The sequence below is a fragment of the Pelobates fuscus genome, chromosome 1 (assembly GCF_036172605.1).
Source record: "Pelobates fuscus isolate aPelFus1 chromosome 1, aPelFus1.pri, whole genome shotgun sequence".
Lineage (NCBI taxonomy): Eukaryota > Metazoa > Chordata > Amphibia > Anura > Pelobatidae > Pelobates > Pelobates fuscus.
Genome location: NC_086317.1, coordinates 61,770,330 through 61,783,736, shown reverse-complemented (window position 1 = coordinate 61,783,736; position 13,407 = coordinate 61,770,330). Strand labels below are relative to the sequence as shown.

General features: G+C 39.1%; 1 protein-coding gene across 3 annotated transcripts in view; it reads right to left on the bottom strand.

Moving 5' to 3' along the window:
• ST3GAL6 (ST3 beta-galactoside alpha-2,3-sialyltransferase 6) overlaps positions 1-13,407 on the bottom strand; it is a 124,281-nt gene that overhangs the window by 81,760 nt on the left and 29,114 nt on the right. For 2 of the 3 annotated variants that reach the window (XM_063448858.1, XM_063448840.1), the window contains exon 2: positions 1,117-1,263. The gene's annotated coding sequence lies outside the window, so the exon portion shown is untranslated. The remainder of the gene's footprint in view (positions 1-1,116; positions 1,264-13,407) is intronic. The other variant, XM_063448851.1, reaches the window with a different exon arrangement.

The window sequence follows — 13,407 nt, the reverse complement described above, 5'->3', positions numbered from 1 at the left end:
TATTATTTTTTCCCTTTAAGATTCAGGCTATAGCCATTTAAAATAAAAGCTAAAATGTCTTACCTTAAATGGCCTCACAGTGTGTTGGAGGGCAGGTGAGAAACACACTTGCAACAGTTCTGAGAGCTCCTGGCAAACAGAGGTTGCTGCTGGTAAGTTGCTGCTTTAAGTCCTGTCGGCCACTGAACCAAAACGCCGAGTTCAGAATTGGCGCCTGAATCCAGGTTCGCATTGCGCATGTGCATAGCGCTCCGCGAACCCCCGGTGGAACACAACGCAACCTGTGCGTGCGTTCCACCGCCAGGACCTCCCAGCCGACGCACGCCTGCGTCCTTCGTCTGACCGGCACCTGGCGCGGACGAGACGGCATAAAACACAGGCAGACCCCGCCGTCCGGCGTTTTAATTTATACTTACCCAAGAAAGGAAGCAGAGCCTCCCGAGCCTCAGCCCTTCTCACCTGCTTCCTTGGAGAAAAAAAACTGCCTAACCTCCCCTGCCGGAGGCAGGCAAAGAACTGGGGTCTTTCAAGGTGAGTTTGGATTTAAAGGAAAGGATTCAATTAGGGGGAGGGTGTTAAAAAATGTGGAGAATTGCCTGCCTGTTTTTTCCCTCCAGATTAGAAATCCCATTGGTAAAGCACTGCCTCTAATCTGAAGGGAAAAATCATTGTTTTGCAAACTGATTTAGTTTGATACAGAAATACAGTATACATAATTTAAAAGTAAAGTGGAATTTATCTCCATGAGGAGCCCAGCTACACCTCACTTAAATCACATTCAGGATGAACCTCGCTAAAACAAAATATTTTGTTCTGCAACTTGTCAAGGAGCACAAGGTTTTGAGGGACTCTAGGTTAGTTTAGCCCAGCATTTCTGTAAAGTCAACTTAGTAATCTTTTCTGAATAAATAAAATAGTTTCCATTCATGACCCTTAGTTAGCAAGTGTGGAGCGCTTGTGAATAAATGTGAATAAGGATTTGCAAGGTAGTCTTTATCCACAGTAGAACTAGTAACATTTTAAAAATAAATTCACTTTTGTTCTTCCTCTAAAAATGTGAACGAACAGCAAAATATCTGAAACTAGCGTCTTTGTCTGACACATCACATTTTGTACACATACCATACGACACTATTTTCTGAAGGAAGTGGAGATTTCGATGACTTTGTGAATGGGAAGTGGGGAGCGCTTGCTGGCACATTTGGAGGAGAAATGTTCACTCACTAAGTGGTACCTTTATGATCACTGGAGTTTAAAGTGGACCTATAATAAAACAATAGAGAAAAAATAAAAAGAGAAAGAAAATTTAGTATATTATATCAACAGAACCTATAAGCTCTATGTTTTTTCAATATTTTTTTCCTTTCACATTTAAAGGAACACTATAGTCACCTAAATTAATTTTTTTTTTCCTTTCACATTTAAAGGAACACTATAGTCACCTAAATAAAGCAGTTTTAGTGTATAGATCATTCCCCTGCAATTTCACTGCTCAATTCACTGTCATTTAGGAGTTAAATCACTTTGTTTCTGTTTATGCAGCCCTAGCCACACCTCCCCTGGCTATGATTGACAGAGCCTGCATGAACAAAAAAAACTGGTTTCACTTTCAAACAGATGTAATTTACCTTAAATAATTGTATCTCATACAGGAGGCTCTTGCAGGGTCTAGCAAGCTATTAACATAGCAGGGGATAAGAAAACCTTAATTAAACAGAACTTGCCATAAAGAAAGCCTAAATAGGGCTCTCTTTACAGGAAGTGTTTATGGAAGGCTGTGCAAGTCACATGCAGGGAGGTGTGACTAGGGTTCATAAACAAAGTGATTTAACTCCTAAATGCCAGAGGATTCAGCAGTGAGGCTGCAGTGGCATGTTCTATAGACCAAAACTGTTTCATTAAGCTAAAGTTGCTCAGGTGACTATAGTGTCCCTTTAAGATTTTTTTTATTATTTACATTATTAGGGAGAAATTAAAAAATTCACAAAAGTACAGTAATGCAATAAAAGTACATCAACTTTACAAAAAAGTGGTTATTGAATAATTAACAGGGCTCTGAGCTGTAGAAAATCCTTCATAAAAACACACAAAAGGACAAGTTATCAGAAACAAATCCAGATATGAATACACCCAGAAAGGAACAAGAAGATGATGAGAAAGAAAAAGAGAACTCAACAAGGTCCGTACAAAATGTGTGTAACATTCCTACTTATTAATCATCAACAGTTATGCAGAGACAAGCAAATGCTAAATGCATTGGGGTTTCCAGAGCTTAATACGGTCTCCAAGAGACAGATTGTTATATTGAGAAAGACTGTCCCTTATTATTTAAGATAAGCTGTAAACAGTAAAAAAAATTATAAAAAAAAAAAATTGAAGAAAGAAAACAGAATTGAAAGCAAAAAAATGCATACATAAAACTAGTTTTCTACAGGCAAGATTATATAATTTTCACTAAGGAGTTTATTAGTACAATGGGATAAGCAGCTATTATAAAATATATGTTTTTTTTTTTATATATACCTCACTTAAACAATAAAACATATGATCTTAAAAGCTACACCAGATGTTCTCACTCCCCCCCCCTTTACGTTTCTACACCCATGTTTGTGGTCTCTGCAAATCTCTCATACTATGATGATTAACATAAAACACAACCTCTGTGAGTAATATTCTACTCCATACATCGATAACAAAACCAAAGAAGGGCAACGTCAATATGAAGACATATTACAGAAAAAAGTAAAATGAGAAAAAAATGCAACACGAGGACTAAAAAAGAGCCACACTGAGAACCGGAGATCTCACTGAAAACTCTATCAATAGGAGTGACGTTTAATGAATAAGTAATAATGTACAATATCCAACATATGTGTTTGCATTAGATACAGCACAAACAATAGTAAGGAAGAATGCTAATCCCTGTAAGATCATCATTTGTTTTAATAACCTTTGTTTTAACTCGGAACATATTTTGTCAGGAAGCTTCACACATCCTCTACTAGATCACTTGCTCATATTGTGTCACTTAAAAGGGAACCACCACTTCTCTGGAGATTACACCACTGGGGAAAAAAAACATTGAAAATCACTACTAAGTAGTGTCAACCTTTTTTTTTCTCACATGATATAGACAAGTGACATCACATTCTAGTTCCTTCCTGACAAAGCCAGGACACACATACAGGGTTACTCACCAAGTTGAGTATTGTCAGGATATCAATGTGAATTCCAAATTTGAGTCCAAAGTAGTCGAACTGGAACCATTGCGGACTTGAAGAAATTTTCCAGTTCGGCTACTTTGGTCTTAAATTTAAAATGGACTTTGAATTTGTGACAATTCACACTGTAGGGAAAAAAAATCAGATTGTTTCTGTTTATCTTCTTTCCTTCAACTATGCTGCTGACAAAAGGTTTAAAGGGAGCTTATAGTGTTATCTTTGGTGATATATGCAGCTGAGGAAACAAAAAGACCAACACAACTGTGCCACACATTAATTGCAATGCCCATGATACCAGTTAGTATCTTGCCAGTGGAAAGCTGCTAATTGACAAATGATAAGATTGAAAATTGAGGCTTTGTTCTTGTGACAAAGGGCAAAAAAATATCTTTCTACCGAGCAATATCTCTGGCAGAGTCTAACTAGTAAGAAGGAACTGTCCAACAAAATATGACAGGTTTTCATTAATATCTCTGAATCTTGTATTCTAATAACAAAATCTATTTAAAACCAAATACAGTAATGCAATAGTGATGAAAGATTTTATGAAAAGCAGCCTTTGTACGTGGATAAACAAAGCAGCCCGTATCCTTTTAATCAGTTCCTTTTTGGCCAGATCAGTTTTTGGTACCATTCCTAGTTTATTCTTCAGCTGTACTTAAAGAGAAAAATCAAACCTTAATATTGTTCCATTGTCACGCATATAAAAAACTTTTTTTCTTTTTTATTCATGGATACTGGCATTTTACTCTACAGAAATAGAACATCGTAACCTGTTTTTCTCCCCCTGTGCCATTGGCTAGCAGGTGCCCACAAGGATTCTGAGCCAAACCCATCCGCTCCAGAGACTGCATTGAGTATTGGCTGATACTCTTTTTTTCCTCTTGTGAAAAGTATGCTCCGAACTCAAGATCCATCAGAAGCAAAACATTTATTTCAGAAATGTAGCAGAGAACCTTTCTAATTTGTGGTGTCCAACTTCAGTTGCTACCTCATGCAATCTCTGCCCCAAGGGAAATCATATTTTATAAATATATGTGGAAGGCATATGCCTGAAATTGTGGCTAAACGGGGACTAGGGCTCTATAGAGCTAGGGATACATATTTGTATTCCCAACACTAGAATGTTCCTTTAATTTGGCTTCTCTCTGCATTGTTTCACAGGATAGAATAGAAAACAGGCCATATACGTTTGATGATTTATCTGTGGTAATGAAATCTAGAGACCCGAGACTTAATAGGAAACTAAATATTCCAGAGTTTGTTTTAGCCTTTGGGTTATTTAGGGACATTATTTGCTCTTCTTTTGCCCACCGTAGAGAGGAATTGGATTTATACTTGCACAAGCTGGTGGACCTAGCTTATAAATATGGAGGCTACGTGTTCTCCTTTTCAGTAAGATCCGCTGCGTCACTGGCTCAGTATAATACTCCTACTGACTGGGGCCAATTAGACAATTGTTTTGTAGACATTTTGCAGGACTTAAACACCTTGTGCAATATGTTCCTCAGCTTCTCATACTGTAAATTTCTGTCCCAATAATGTTACTTTACCTTCCACTAGTAATGCCAACTCAGAGTTTCAACCTAATACGGCCCAAAGAGAGATAAAAGATAAATTAGGCGGGGGGTGGAGTCTGACTGGCGGGCTGAATGGCAGCATATCTCATGAGCTCCTGGGCTCCACGCAACAAAACTCTCCATAAATCACGCCAGTCAGCAGTTTACACTACAAAATACCGCACACTGCATAGCAGAGACCACGAAGAATAGATCAATACCAAAAATTGATGACGATTGGATCAGTGCAACCACCCGACACCCAGTGCGGCCTACAAGCACTTTTGGCGCCGGAGGGACGGCCGCTCTCTGGGCACTAAAATATAGCTACTCCAGCTGACTTCTGCACCTCCCACCCCCCTCAGACCAGCAGGGGTCATCCCGGTCCCAGGAGGGCACCCACCACTACCTCCTATAGCCAGCATCGAAAAACACCACGCAAGTAAAATGGCGACGTCTGTCGCTGCTACCTCAGCCGAGGCCTACATAGACACTATCCTAGCCCGACTGGACTCTCACTTTGCCAACTTCTGGTCAAATCTGGAGGCAAGGCTACAGCCCCAGCAAACAGGCGAACCGACCACAGCCAAGCCTCAAACCCAGCAGACCGGCACGCACCGGAAGGGGTCCCTGGCGAAGTTCGTGAACATCCCATCAAATCTGCAACACACCCGCTCACAACGGCGGATGGGGGCAAAGAAGGGGAACACACCTAACGGCAACCAAGCATCTGTACGGCCCTGCCTGGAGGATCGAGGGCTACATATTTGCCCACAAGGTGCCGACGCAACACCAAGACCCCCACGTGGCAGGCCTGTCCCACGAGACCCTCCACACACAAGGCGGATGCAGAGAAAGCACCAAGAAGCTGGTCACCAGAGGCGCCCGGGAAAGACTGCAGCGGAAACCTGGAACAAGGTCCAAGGTACAGTGGCAGCGACTCCCACAGAGCTCTGAGAACAACGACAGCACAAGTCGCAATATGGTGAATACACCCAAGCAGCACTCCACAATGGCGACACGCCACCAGCGAGGACACACATACGGGGAGCCCTAAAATCCCCCCCATGCTGGAAATTGGCTGAGAACGCACCAACATCCCAGATGCTGTGGGGCAAGCTGAACTCTCTGACCTAAGACTCACCCGCCCTTGCATTGCTGGACTCCTGTTCTCAACCACACCTATGTTTACATGACAATCTTGATGGTCTAGCATGTAACCAACCAAATATTAGTTTAACAATACCAACCATACTGTACTTATGTAACCGAACAGCAATTACATAAGTAATTACAGTCATATATTGTCTAGCATAGTACTCAACACTTAATTAATCCCTAAGCAAGCCTATTAAAAGGTAGACAGGATTTTAACCTATATCAAAGTCTGCACCACTCATGGGTCTTGCACCAGGAAGGAATTACAGTCACTTTTAGGGTCACTTAACTTCGCAATGAGGATTATTCCTCAAGGAAGGGCCTTCATCTCTAGAATATTCTTTCTTATACACGGTCTTCCTGATGACAACTCTAGAACTATTTTAGACGAACCAGCTAGGGCTGACCTAAGAATGTGGCATCTCTTTATCTTCTTAGAATGGCAGGTCCTTATTCGTCCCTCCAATTTCTGACAATTCACTGGTAATATAACAACGCAGCTGACGCTCTGTCATGTTCTAATTTACAGGAATTTTTCAGAATACTTCCTACAGCGACCGTTCAACCCAGAGAACCTCCACAATTTAAAGACCTAATCATGCTTTAAATCTACTGTTAAAACACAGTAGATCACTCGCAAAAGCCGTTTTGTCGATTAACACAAAGAAAGTTTACGCTAGAGCATATGATCTGTTTAAGAAATTTGTGTGACTTTAATGTAATAAATGTTTTCTTCTATAGAAACCATGGTTGCATTCACAACTTTTTGCCACATCTCTTTGAAACTAGTATACAATACCATTAAAGGATCACTATGGGGTCAGCAACACAAACATGTATTCCTGACCTTATATTGTTAAAACCATCATCTAGCCCCCCTGGGCTCCTCATGCCTCCATAAATACTGTATAGCAGTATCTTACTGTATTCAAGCCTGAAGCCGTAACTCTGCATGCTGCTTGCCTCTGCTGACATCATCAGAAGTGGTAGCCTGATCCAATCACAATGCTTCCCCATAGGATTGGCTGAGACTGACAAAGAGGCAGATCAGGGGTAGAGCCAGCAAGATTCAAACACAGGCCTGGCCAATCAGCATCTCCTCATAGAGATGAATTGAATCAATGAATCTCTATGAGGAAAGTTCAGTTGTCTACATGCAGAGGGAGGAGAAACAATGTTTAGATGCATTTTAGGCAGCCATGACCCAGGAAGGATCTCTAACAGCCATCTGAGGAGTGGCCAGTGAAGTTATCACTACGCTGAAATGTAAACACTGCTTTTTCTCTGAATAGACAGTGTTTACAGCAAAAGGCCTGAAGGTAATGATTCTACTCACCAGAACATATTCAATAAGCTGTAGTTGTTCTGGTGACTATAGTGTCCCTTTAAACTATACTGGACAGGTATACAACATTACATGTTAACACTATACCCAAACAAAACGCCAATCTTATCTTCATATCTGGTTAAAAGCGTACTGAAAGGTATTCAGACTAAAATTTCAAAAAACCCTTAAAAGACTACCCATAGATAGTAACATCTTAAGGAAAATCTCTGAATTAATAAAAAAAAAGGCCTTTCGACGACTCCACAAATCTAGTAATCAAGTCAGCCGCACATTTAGCATTTTACAGTTTGAGATCCAAATATTTTTTTGTTTAAAAATAATCCGACTAAGTCATGCATTAAGCAAAAATTCTTAACAAAAGTTAACGACCATTAAATACGGTCGATCCTTCTTACCAAAACTAGCCAGACAGGACCCCCTGTAGAAATTATATATTATCCTACTTATTCAGATCATAAAAAAACCTTGATTACCCACCATGATCTCTACAAGGGAAACCTCTTACCACCAAACAATTCATGCTATACATACGCACACTATTACTCAGACTAGCCCTCAATCCAGCCGCCTGCTCAGGTCAGTCATGGCAGCTTCTAGTAATCATGTTCCAACACATATCATTAAAAACACGGGACGCTGGAAATACTCTACATAAAACAGGTACATTCCAAACCCAGAGAAGGAAATCAGACTGCACTGGGATACACACGAAAATGAACCGGGTGCTGACAAGAAGGTAAGGAGACCCACGAACGACACATCCAGACTAGCACCCGCCACTCGAAGAATGGGTGTATGCTGACCCACAAGAGATTGACCCGGTATACCGCTTACGGTTCGTGCATGGGCACCCAATGTGAGAACTCTCCAAATGTCTCCCACATATGCATGCCACATTGACTCTCTCCTTCTAATACGAATGTCTAGTTCCTTTAGCTAACATGTACACACGATACCTTGACGCAGCACTAGACAATCCGATTCAAGTAATTTTTATATTTCTTTATGGTTATGTTGGCTGCAACCTATGTTTTAAAACATGCATGTTCATTTTTAAGGTTTTTGAAGCACAGGTAGTCAGATCTGCATGATATGCAATACTATTAGCGAGCTGAACGTCACCTAACATGACAGCATGTTCTAATTTTCCCAGTACACTCACACTTCTGCCTAAGCTCACTTGCAGCATCGTTATATCATTTTCATGTTTATTATTATGCAACAAGGAATTTCCAGCACAACTAACTAAAATAATTTTACTCTCTCTTGCTAGCCTTAGCACGCAATGATAAACTGTTAAGCATGAACTTGTTTTATCTTATTACTCAACCTTAATGTCAGTCTGCATTTCGGTCCTCCACGTTTTATGTTGCCTGTTTTACTGACATAGCTACTGTTTAACCCTGAACCAAGCCTGAATACTATATAAAAAATGTGCACATGTAACCCATGTCCAATTAACCCAAAATGGCCAGTACCCGCTGCTGGCATGTTTGTCATCACTATGCACACCAAAATAAAGAATTAAAAGGATTTTACATTTTTTTTTTTAAAAACAGTAAATATAATGGGATACACTAATTCATACAACGGTCAGCTTAAAAAAAAAAAAAAAAATAACTATAAAGGTCAGGATCACAATATATTTATTCCTGACCCTATAGTGTTAAAATCCCTATCATGCCTCCCCACCTCGATCATTATAGTTAAATCTTACCTTTATTACAGTCTGCCTGTGCTCTCAGCCAATCATTATGCTTTCCCACAGAAAAGCATTAGATTGACTAAGATCATCAATGCTGATGTCAGCCAAGGAGGCAGGAAGGGAGGCAGAGCTGAATACCACTCTGGCCAATCAGCATCTGTATGAGGAAAGTTCAGTGTCTACATGTAGCACCCCCCCAGGAAGCACTTCAAATGGCCATCTGAGAACTGGCCACTGGAGGTGTCCCTAGGCTGTTATTCTCTGAAAAGGCAGTGTTTACATGAAAATGCCTGCAGGGACGGACTATACTCATGAGAACGTGTATATAATTTACTTTCTTAGATTTGCTGATCTGTTTAGCCAAAATATTTAGCTTCCCAACTGGAGGACTGTAGTTCAGCAACTCTTTTCATAAACACAGTTGAATCCATTATCTAAATCCAAGTCCATCAGTGCCAATGACAAGATCATGATACCCTGTCCACCTAGTGAGACATTATCAATCTTAACCATCACTCAAGGCCAGCTCCCAGCTCCTAACGAAGTCTGACTTTAAAACCCGATTACTTTAAATAGCATTTTTAAAGGAACCATACAAGTACCATGTACTTTGCTTAGATTAAAGTGCAAGAGGGTCTCTGTCCCTCAGAGACTCCCAGGTAATAAACACAGCTAGGGACATGATGTAGGATACAGAGGCGCCAGCCCTATATCTTACAGCTAAAAATCAGACTGGGGGGAGGGGTGGGAGACAACATGGTGCAATTCAACACAAAGGAGCTTACTATTGCACAGAGAGACATTTATCAAGAACCAAAGAAGACATTTCAGCACTTCTTTTGAGAGGTTAAAAAAAAAAATAGGAGCCATGACTAAAAAAAGGTTGCCTAAGACATCGAAATACTACGATGCATAGAAGTCACTAAACACAGCTCTCAAGTGGTTTGTTAGAGAGCCTGATGGGGCTGTTAAACAACTTTAACCCCTTAAGGACCGGACTGTTTTTGCGATGTTGTACATTTGCGACCAGGCATCTTTTTGACACTTTTGTGGTGTTTGTGTTTAGCTTTAATTTTCCGCTCTCTCATTTACTGTTCCCATACAAATTATATATTGTTTTTTTCAGGACAAAAGGGTCTTTCTTTACATACCATTATTTATATAATCTCATGTAATTTAATTTAAAAAAAAATGAAAAAATATGATGAAAAATTGAAAGAAATACATGTTTTTTGACTTGTATGTGAAAAATCTTTTACTCATCTACAAAAGCGAATGAAAAAAACTGCTAAATAGATTCAAAATTTTGTCCTGAGTTTAAAAATACCCAGTGTTTACATGCCTTTTGCATGTTATAGGGCTATAAGTACAAGGAGGATATTGCGGTTTCAAAACATATATTTTTAAAATGTATCAATAGTGACATTGTAACACTATTATCTGTCATAAATCTCTGAATAACACCCCACATGTACATATTTTTTTTTTAAAGTAGACAGCCCAGGGTATTCAATATGGGGTATGTCCAGACTTTTTTAGTAGCCAGTTAGTCGCAAACACTGGCCAAAGTTAGCGTTCATATTTGTCTGTGTGTGAAAAAAGCAAAAAACTAAACTGAACGCTAATTTTGGCCAGTGTTTGTGACTAAGTGGTTACTAAAAAAGACTGGACATACCCCATTTGCAATACCTTGGGTTGTCTTCTTTTGCAAATGGTATGCCATCATGGGGGTAATTCCCATTCCTGGGCTACTATACGCTCTCAAAGGCAACGTAACCAACCTGGCCATTTTCAATGTAAAAATATTTGACCCTGTAACTTTCAAAAAAGCTATAAAACCTGTACATGGGTGGTACCGTTATACTCAGGAGACTTTGCTCAACACAAATATTAGTGTTTCAAAACTGGAAAATGTATCACAACAATTATATCATCAGTAAAAGTGCTGTTTGTGTGTGAAAAATGCAAAAAAAAAAGTCACTTTCACTGACAATATCATCGCTGTGATATGTTTTACTGTTTTGAATCACTAATATTTGTATTCAGCAAAGTCTCCCGAGTAAAACAGTACCCCCCCATGTACAGGTTTTAGGGTGTCGTAGAACGTTACAGGGTAAAATACAGTGCTAGCAAATTAAATTCTCTGGACTTTCGACCTGGGTTTGCAGGCAGGTCCCTCAAATTGCAATCAATAAAATTACTTAATTATGTAAAAATATTACATAAATACACACGTAGAATTTAAATATATATGCATATTTATATATTTGAAGTCTACACGTATATTTATATAATTATTTATGTAATTTTGTATTTGGACATATATATATTTCGTATTCTTTTTATTTATTTATATATACATAGATATATATACAATTTCATTCTAAGTGTATTTGATATAAATATATATATTAATATCAAAATACAGTTAGAATAAAATTTCATATAGATATATAATTTTTTTTCAATTTTTATTATTTTTACATTTTTTTATTTAATTTAAATTACTTATTATTTGTATTTTATAATAATATATATACAATATATATATGATATATATACGTGTGTAATTTAATTATAAGTGTATTTTTATATTAATATATGTACATATAAATATAAAAATACACTTCGCATGACATTATATATATGATATATAGACATATTATATAGGTATAATATATGTCTATATATCATATATACACATATATAATTATTATTTTTTTTTTTATTAACATTAACTTTATTTTTTTAATGATTTTACAATAGCAGGGAGACTGCCTGTCAGCACAGACGGTCCCCCTGCAGGCAGACACATGGACACCTATTGTGACCATGTGATCGCTGTGTTGAGCGATCACATGGCCCCAGGGGTCCAAATCCGCCATGGGGAGACTGTCTGGGCTGCAGACAGTCTCCCCACACCGGGAGCACCGCCGATCGCCACCGGGGGAACGACGGCGATTGGGTAAGTAACTAAGACCGTTAGGACGGTTCAGGACCGTCACCGGTCGGCAATGCAAAAATGCCGATGACGGTCCTGAACCGTCCTCGGTCCTTAAGGGGTTAAAGGCTTCTGAAGTAAAAAAAAAATTGGTGAATCCAAAGTTAAAGGAACACTATAGTCACCTAAATTACTTTAGCTAAATAAAGCAGTCTTAGTGTATAGATCATTCCCCTGCAATTTCACTGCTCAATTCACTGTCATTTAGGAGTTAAATCACTTTGTTTCTGTTTATGCAGCCCTAGCCACACCTCCCCTGGCTATGTTTGACAGAGCCTGCATGAAAAAAAAAAAACAGGTTTCACTTTCAAACAGATGTAATTTACCTTAAATAATTGTATCTCATACAGGAGGCTCTTGCAGGGTCTATCAAGCTATTAACATAGCAGGGGATAAGAAAACCTTAATTAAACAGAACTTGCAATAAAGAAAGCCTCACGGTCCGTTCTTTCCACTGGTAGTGTAAGAGTACTTACCCGATTCCAGCGCCAATCTCCCCTGATGTCACGCGACGGAAGGGGAGAGAGGGCACTAATGTGTGGCGAATGCAGAATGTCCAGCAAATGCAGAAAGTCCAGTGTCAGGCGACCAAAAGTTGACTAGCAAGCAGGAAGTGCCTCTAGTGACTGTCTGAATTTTTGATTCTCAGAAACTGCATTAATTAAAATTGCATGGTTAGAGGGACAGGATCACTGCCCCCAGATCACTTCAATGAGCTGAAGTGGTCTGGGTGCCTATAGTGTCCCTTTAAAGTGGTTCTGTCACCTTTTGGGGTCTTGCCATATTGGTGCAATCACCTCTTGCAGTGCAATGGCTCAGGGATGAAGCAGAGGTGAGCTTACTTGATGCTGTTCAATGTGTGCTCCGCTATCTTGGATCGTCAGCTCCTGTCAGCATCAGTGCTGTATTCTTGCACATTTCTATGGAGGATCATGAGTGACTGGCAACAGCTGGATTAACGAAACTTGACGGTAGTAGCGCTGCTTTCTGTCAAGTTTTGTCCGTTTTAGGATTTCCCGTTAACCAAAGTTACCTCTAATTTGTCTTAAGATATCTTTTGACTGCTTTGGAATTTATGAAATGCTTTAAAAACCAATCATACATATACAGTATAATATACCATACCACTTCCAACAATGTGTACATTATCAACACAAATTCATATTAGTCTAAGGAACAATCCAACGGAAATGCATAAAAAAAAAATAAAAAAAATCAAGTCACAAAAAAGTGGTCTAATGACTTAAACTGCCTGAACTATCTAAGTCATGGGCTGGGACTGCTTGAGTGACCGCATCTAAAGTAGAACCAGTTTTCCACATTCCAGCTGTCCTCAAAGTTCACCAGCTGTTCGATTACTATTACTAGATGGAAAATGAAAATAAAGATGTTAACAATGCAAATATAACCAAAGT